General features: G+C 45.8%; 1 protein-coding gene across 2 annotated transcripts in view; it reads left to right on the top strand.

Moving 5' to 3' along the window:
- SHROOM3 (shroom family member 3) overlaps nucleotides 1-8257 on the top strand; it is a 331538-nt gene that overhangs the window by 132455 nt on the left and 190826 nt on the right. The gene's annotated exons all lie outside the window — the stretch shown is intronic.

The following is an 8257-nucleotide window of genomic DNA, read 5'->3' as shown; positions in this document are numbered from 1 at the left end:
ATCTTAGTTCCCAGACCAGGGATCAAACCTGTGCCCACTGCAATGGAAGGGTGGAGTCTTAATCCCTGGACTGCCAGAGGAGTCCCCAGCTGAGGTTTTTAAAGCTGGTCAGCTGCAAGCTTGCCAGCCGTGAACCACCTTTACCGTTCCATGGTGACTCACGATCTGGGAGTCAAGGCGACTCAGAGAGACCCCGAAACAAGGATGCAGATGGATTCCTCATGACTTTATTTGAGCCTTGGATCCAGACTGATCCAGTCAGCTGCTGCTGCTGCTGCTGTTTAGTCGTTTCAGTCGTGTCTGACTCTGCAACCCCATGGACTGTAACCTGCCAAGCTTCTCTGTCCATAGTATTTTCCAGGCAAGAATACCAGAGTGGGTTGCCATTTCCCTGTCCAGAGGATCTTCCCCACCCAGGGGTTGAACTGGCATCTCCTGCTTGGCAGGTGGAATCTTTACCACTGAGTCACCTGGGAAGCCCTGATCTAGTCAGGGCCTAGCCTTTTGGTTGTGTGACCCAATAAACCTCTGTGCTTAAAGAAAGGGCTTCCCAGGCGGCGCTAGTGGTAAAGAACCCGCCTGCCAATGCAGGTTTGATCCTGGGTCAGGAAGATCCTCTGGAGAAGGGCATGGCAACCTACTCCAGTATTCTTGCCTTGAGAATCTCATGGACGGAGGAGCCTGGTGGGCTATGGTCCATAGCGTCACAAAGAATTGGACACAACTGAATCGACTTAGCACCTACAAATGCATGCTTAAATTGAGAAAAAAAAAAAAGAAAAGAGTTCACTGCAGCGGGCAGGCTGAGCTCCTTCCTTCTTGCTGCCACCCCTGTTCCCTTATGGTCAAGAGTCTCATCACCAAACTGACCACACCTTTCACCAAAGAAGGATCCTGTTGGAAGGCTTTCTCCCCTCTGGAAAATGAGATTGACCGGTTCCCTCCTCCCTTTTCGTGCACCCCCACTCCGTGCTTCTCTGGGTGAGGTAGCTCTCTAGCCCTCCCTTGGGGTTAGGTCCTGGGAGCCCAACTTTGGTGACGCTTCCTAGGTCCCCAGTGAAGCCTCACCAGGGTCAGGGCCTCTGCTGTCACCTGTCATTTGGAGGCTGGGACTCCTTTTTCAGTCCCCTCTTCCACGGCAGTGCTGTGCAGTGGTTATGGGCACTGGCTGCCAATCGAGCAGGACTTGGTCAGCAACCTGCCCCTTACTGGGAGGGCTGGGCCCATTGCCTTCGCCCCCTGCTTTCCTTTTGTTTCCTTTGGGAAGTGAAGACGATCATCGTTGCTTTGTATGAAGGCTGGGATAATAAAGACCATACGTGTGAAGGAAAAACGTGGGCCCTGGGCTTGCCGCGCCTCCCTTCAGTCAGCCAGTGAAACCAGTGCCTGTGAGAGGAGGCATTTGCATGCTTCACTAAGAGAAGTGCTTTCTTCCTTACATCTCGCCCAATTTCCCTGCCCCAGAGTCCAGAAAATGTGGCAAGAGAGCGTGATTCAGGGAGCAGGGATGGGCTTATGTCTCCCGCCAGTGAAAGTCAAACCCAAACCGGACTGAAATCAAATTTGTCAGAAGAAGAAAGCAAGGGGAAAAGGTCACCTGCTGCTGACTGTAGATGGAAGAGAATTTTACGATGGTGGGGGTCAGAGGTCACTGACAAAGCACCTTTCCTGACCCCCCGAGGGATCTTTCTGGAGAAACTGCTGCCTGCTTTATGGAAGTCAAGGCACCCAGAAATGGAAATGAGTGTGAAAGTCACTTGTGTCTGACTCTACAACCCCATGGTCTGTCCCTGGAATTCTCCAGGCAAGAATACTGGAGTGGGTTGCCGCTCCCTTCTCCAGGGGATCTTCCCAACCCAGGGACTGAACCAGGGTCTCCTGTATTGCAGGTGGATTTTTACCACCTAAATTCCAGGACCAGAGACACAGAATTAGGAAGAGAAGCCAAGCTTGCTTACACACAAGTCAGCCATGTCAGGGCCCCTGTGACAACTCCAAGGCCAGGCTCTTTCCTTTCATCTTATGGCTTTTCCTTCCTCGGTGCAAGGAACTGATAATTTGGTGTGTTTCTGTTTTATGTGATGATTCTCCCCTCTCTTTCTTCATCATCTTTCATGTATCATGTCATCTTCCCATAACAATTCCTCAATGTGTGAAACACATTTAAACAACTTGCATCAAAATCAGCTGTGGTGCCTGTTTAACATGCAAATCCCTGCATCCCCCAGATCAGACTGTCTGGGGCAGGGGGGGAGCCTGTTTTTGTGGCGAACTGGCCAAGTGATTCTAACGTCCCCTGAAGCACACAGCCTGTGCTGCTGGGAGACGCGCCGCAGACTTCCTCTGGCTGTGAAGTCATTCCTGTGGATCTTTTTTTGTCTCTTTGGCCCACACTGAACCTCAAATGATGGGATCAGTGTCAATTTGAGCGATTCCATGGTTATTCCTCAAGATGAAAGACTAGCTCCATGCCTCTTTTTGGCCGTGGTGTGTAAGTGAAATTCAAAATTCAGATTTTCAACCTTAAATAGAGACTGGAGATGATTTTTGTCTTCTCGGAGCTCTTTCACAAACATTTTTGAACACAACCCCAGTGCACAGTAATGTTCAAAAATAGCAATAGTGTTCGGTCTGCCTTCTGTCCAAGGGCATGATGGCTTGCAGCAGTTTCTAAAAATAGGTCTTCCTGGTCCAGGTCACTAAGCAGGAATGGCCTCTGCGTCACTCTGTTTACACAATTTCCCATCTGACTCCTTCGTAACAACAGTGCGGACTGGATGAGGCCTGGGGGCCCTCGGGGGCCTGTGGGAACTTTGGGTGTCTGCTGTATCCCCATGAGCGTGTTTGGATTCGGGGCCCTTTCAACCTTTGCTTCGTGACTCCTCATCCCCTTTCCATCACTGTCTCAAAATCAGGGGCAGAGGTCAGAAACTCCAAGTCATTCCACAAGATCCTAACAAACAGAAAAATAAGCTCACGTTCAGAAATGTAAGACCCACAGTGTTTTCCTTTGTTTAATCTGTCTTTCGTTTTTCCTCTGTGCACACCTGTGAGTTTACGAGACATCATAGAGTTGCAAATGTAACTTCCAGACCTTTCAGCAGAATGTTCAGAAAAGGCTTGTCTTTTATTTTGTTTTGGAACAGTCCTGCAATAGTGAGAGGTCTCCTCTTTTGTGTCATAGTTCATGGCACCCCAATCCTTTCCCCTAAATGCAGATGACGTGAGTGGTATTAGAATGAAAATTTCTTGGAATTAACATTTTAAAATTAAGGACATGGGATAAAAGTATGGGGACACTTGACACTGAATATACATGAGGTGACTGAACTGGCCCACCGAGCCTTCATATTTGTAAGATTTTAGTAAGTTCTGAAGAAGTGGGTTAATTTGTGTCAAATGCAAAATGTTATCTCTAGGAATCAATTTTGATTTACTAGTTAGCCTGCCACCTCTAAAGAAATAATTCTTAACAAGCTCTCACCTGTTAGCTTTGGATGTTCTAAGCCAGGGGTCCCCAACCTCCAGGATCTAATGCCTGATGATCCCAGGTGGAGCTGATGTAATAAGAATAGAAATAAAGCACAAGATAAATGTAATGTGTTTGAAATAGGTATTATTATTACTCTATTATATGGAAGAGGAAACAAACTTTTTAATAGGGTAGCCTGGCCAAGGGAACACATTTTGAATTTGAGCTCCAGCCTGTCTTACATGAACGTCCAGGCTTTTGAGTCAGTAGGTGTTCAGAGGAGCAGGCGAGCTGGTTTTCTGTGGTTGCTCAAACCCCCATACCAGCATGAATTCTTCAGCCCCTGGGCAACCACGGTTGGGTTCCATCACCACTTTTATTTGTTTTATTTTAAAGACAGTACTCACTGGTGCCTTTTGTTTTCTCAGCATTGTTTATCCACATTCCCTTAAATAAATTAACCCTCCCATCTTGTCTAGCTCATTTGATGGGAGCAAGTCCACATGCCAATAAAAATAGAAACAACACAGCAAGAAGGGAGAAGTGACGGAGGTTTTATGGTTATTATGATATGAATACAGGCATATCATTTTTTACTCTTTCTAAACAAAGCAAAAGACCCCCGTAACTTGATTCCAATCACAGTTTGTTCTATTATATATATATATATATATAGGCTACACAGGGTCTTCGTTGCTGCGCATGGGCTTTCTCTAGTTGCAGCGAGTGGGGGCTACTCATCATGCATGGGTTTCTCATTGCAATGGCTTATCTTGTGGATCCCGGGCTCTAGGGCATTTGGGCTTCAGCAGTTGTGGTGCATGGGCTTAGTTACCTCCTGGCATGTGGAATCTTCCTGGACCAGGGATCAAACCTGTGTCCCCTGCATTGGCAGGTGGATTGTGAACCACTTGACCACCAGGAAAGTCTTGTTTTATAATTTTTCAATGGTTAAAATACATGATTAATATTGAGATGTTGGAACATCTACCGTTTTTTATCAGTTCTCTCCCAAATAGCAGATGCTTGATAAATGAGGTTGAATGCTAGTGCTAAACTTGTGAGTACTTAGCCATAGCCCTAGAAGACTCTGTCCATTGCAGGGTGGACTAACCCAGCTTCCAAAGAAGATGCAGTTTGTATTTGTTCTCTGTTCTAACCAGCACCCTAATGAAGCCCCCTGCTTCTCCCCATCTCAGTACCCACTGTTCTCTGCACACCCCACCCCATCTCTCTCAAATCTCTCCTAGGAATTGTTCCTTTACACCTCTTTCCTGGTTTGTCATTCAAATTTGCCTTTCCATTTCTTGCTCCCTCAGAACCTTGCAGGCGGATGACTTGCAAAGCTCCAAAGACATAGAACAGTTGAAATCCTTTGAGAGAACAATACCATCTTACACTGATACAAAACAGCAGGGCTTCCCAGGTGGCTCAGTGGTAAAGAATCTGCCTCCGATGCAGGAGATGCTGGTTGTATCTCTGGACTGGTTGGATCCCCTGGAGGAGGAAATGGAAACCCCCTCCAGTATTCTTACCTGGAGAATCCCGTAGACGAGGAACTCGGCAGGCTACAATACATGGAATCACAGTCAGACACAACTTAGCAACTGGGCACAAGTACACAAATAAAGCTGCTGCTGCTGCTGCTAAGTCGCTTCAGTCGTGTCTGACTCTGTGCTACCCCATAGACGGCGGCCCACCAGGCTCTGCCATCCCTGGGATTCTCCAGGCAAGAACACTGGAGTGGGTTGCCATTTCCTTCTCCAATGCATGAAAGTGAAAAGTGAAAGTGAAGTCGCTCAGTCGTGCCCGACTCTTAGCAACCCCATGGACTGGAGCCTACCAGGCTCCTCCATCCATGGGATTTTCCAGGCAAGAGTACTGGAGTGGGGTGCCATTGCCTTCTCCGCAAATAAAGCTATTATTCATATTTTTAAAAGTGATCGCGCAGATTATCAGTATCTTACCATAAAGGAATGTGTTCCCAATGCTGTTATCTCTATGACAATTGATCAGCACTTTCCTGGGCTTCCCTGATAGCTCAGTTGGTAAAGAATCTGCCTGCAATGTGGGAGACCTGGGTTCAATCCCTGGGTTGGAAAGATCCCCTGGAGAAGGAAAAGGCTACCCACTCCAGTATTCTGGCCTGGAGAATTCCATGGACTCTATAGTCCATGGCGTCGAAAAGAGTTGGACATGACTGAGGACTTTCACTTTCACATGGATAGGTGGATCTTGTCATTAGATGCCTTCTAATCATGGCAACCCACTCCAGTGTTCTTGCCTGGAGAATCCCAGGGATGGGGAAGCCTGGTGGGCTGCCATCTGTGGGGTCGCACAGAGTCGGACATGACTGAAGCGACTTAGCAGCAGCAGCAGCAGCAATCATGGACAGAAGGTGACGTCATCCTTGTAAGGTTGATGCTGGCCCTTCAGCCTATGTGGCTGACTTAGCCCCCTGAGGACTCCTGGTAGTCAGCAGGAAGCCTTGGTGGCCAGTGATGGTGGGCCCTGGGGATGAGGGTTAGAAGATACATCAGCTATCTTGACAGTATAATTAAAATGCTCATTTCATGAACTTGTGACAGCCTGGATGGGAGGGGAGTTTGGGGAAGAATGGATACATGTATATGTATGGCTGAATCCCTTTGCTGTTCACCTGAAACTACCTCAACATTGTTAATCGGCTATACCCCAAAACAAAATAAAAAGTTTAATAAAAACGTTCGTTTCACAACTTTGGAAATCATCCAAAAGTTGTATTGTGATAATTCAGATGTGAATATCCTCATTTGAATACAGTGTAAAGAAAGTGATGGGTATGTTTCAGGATGGATTGCCTCTTTGTAGAATTGTCTGCAGGGTGGGTTTTATCCTAAACTTTTTTCTCTGCTACTTGACTGTTCCTGAAATACTAACATGAGCTTGAAACCCAGTATATGCAAGTCTGGGTTTAGCTCTGTCAGTTGCCCTCAGTTGGCGCAGTAATAAGACTGTTGATGGTTAGATTCCTGGGTTGAAGTATGCAGTGTGATGCAGGGACACTCTAATAACTTTATCCCCATATGTATACATGCAGTGTTTGGTGTGTGTGAGTCGCTCAGTTGTGACCGACTCTTTGCAACCCCATGGTCTGTCCATGGAATTCTCTAGGCAAAAATACTGGAGTGGTTTGCCATTCCCTTCTCCAGGGGATCTTCCCGACCCAGGGATTGAACCCAGGTCTCCTGCATTGCAGGCAGAGTCTTTACCATCTGCGCTACTAGGGAAGTCATATACATGCAATAGTATGTCCCATGTAGGGTTGGCCGATTGAGCACATCAGAAAACAGGATGCTCACTTTATTTGAATTTCAATGAGCAAATAATTTTTTAATAAAAGTATGTCCCTGATTTTATCTAACAACCCTAGTCACATTACAACTTAGATATACAGGGAAAAAAGCAGGCAGGTTCTTTATCTAAATTTTTTTTTTAATTGAAGTCTAGTTAACTTATAGCATTGTGCTAGTTTCAGGTGTACAGCATGGTAATTCCATATTTTTGCAAATTATATCGCATTACAGGTTAGTACAAGATGATGCATGTAATTCCCTGTGCTATACAGTGTACACTTGTTGCTTATCTATTTTATGTCTAGTAGTCTGTACTGTTCTTGGAGAAGGAAATGGCAACCCACTCCAGTGTTCTTGCCTGGAGAATCCCAGGGACGGGGAGCCTGGTGGGCTGCCGTCTATGGGGTCACACAGAGTCGGACATGACTGAAGCGACTTAGCAGCAGCAGCAGCAGCAGTCTGTACTGTTGACCCCATACTCCTACTTTGTCTCTCCTCTCCTCTTGTTTGGTAGCCACAAATTTGTTTTCTATGAGTCTGTTTCTGTTTTGTGTATACATTCATTCATTGGTTATTTTTTTTTTTTTAGATTCCACTTATGTTCATGCATGCTCAGTGATGTCCAACTCTGTGATCCTATGGACTGTAGTCTGCCAGATTCCTCTGTTCATGGGATCTTTCCAGGCAAAAATACTGGAGTGGGTTGCCATTGCCTAAAGTGTTTGTCTTTCTCTGTCTGACTGACTTCACTAAGCATAATATTCTCTAGGTCAATTCACATTGCTGCAAATGGCAGAATTTCATTCTTTTTTGTAGCTGAGTAATTGTATGTATATATATCACATCATTTTAATCCAGTCATGTATTCACGTGTTGATGGGCACTTGGTTTGCTTCCATGTCTTGGTTATTGTAAATAGTGCTGCTATGAACATTGGGATTGTGTGTTTCTTTTCAAATTAGTGTTTGCATTTTTTTATGCATATATACCCAGGAGTGGAATTGCTAGATCATCTGATAGTTCTATTTTTAGTTTTCTAATGAAACTCCATACTGTTTTCCATAGTCAGTTCAGTTCAGTCCAGTCACTCAGTTGTGTCCAACTCTTTGAGACCCCATGGATTGTAGCACTCCAGGCTTCCCTGTCCATCACCAACTCCCGGAGCTTGCTCAAACTCATGTCCATCTAGTTGGTATGCCATCCAACCATCTTATCCTCTGTTGTCCCTTTCTCTTGCCTTCAACCTTTCCCAGCATCAGGGTCTTTTCCAGTGAGTCAATTCTTCACATCAGATGGCCAAAGTATTGGAGTTTCAGCTTCAACATCAGTCCTTCCAATGAATAATCAGGACTGATTTCCTTTAGGATGGACTAGTTGGATCTCCTTGCAGTCCAAGGGACTCTCAAGAGTCTTCTCTAACACCACAGTTCAAAAGCATCAATTCTTCTGC

This window comes from Bos grunniens, chromosome 6, assembly GCF_055505025.1.
Source record: "Bos grunniens cultivar Pamir isolate PY7600 chromosome 6, Bosgru_T2T1.0, whole genome shotgun sequence".
Lineage (NCBI taxonomy): Eukaryota > Metazoa > Chordata > Mammalia > Artiodactyla > Bovidae > Bos > Bos grunniens.
This window is presented reverse-complemented; position numbering and strand designations above follow the sequence as displayed.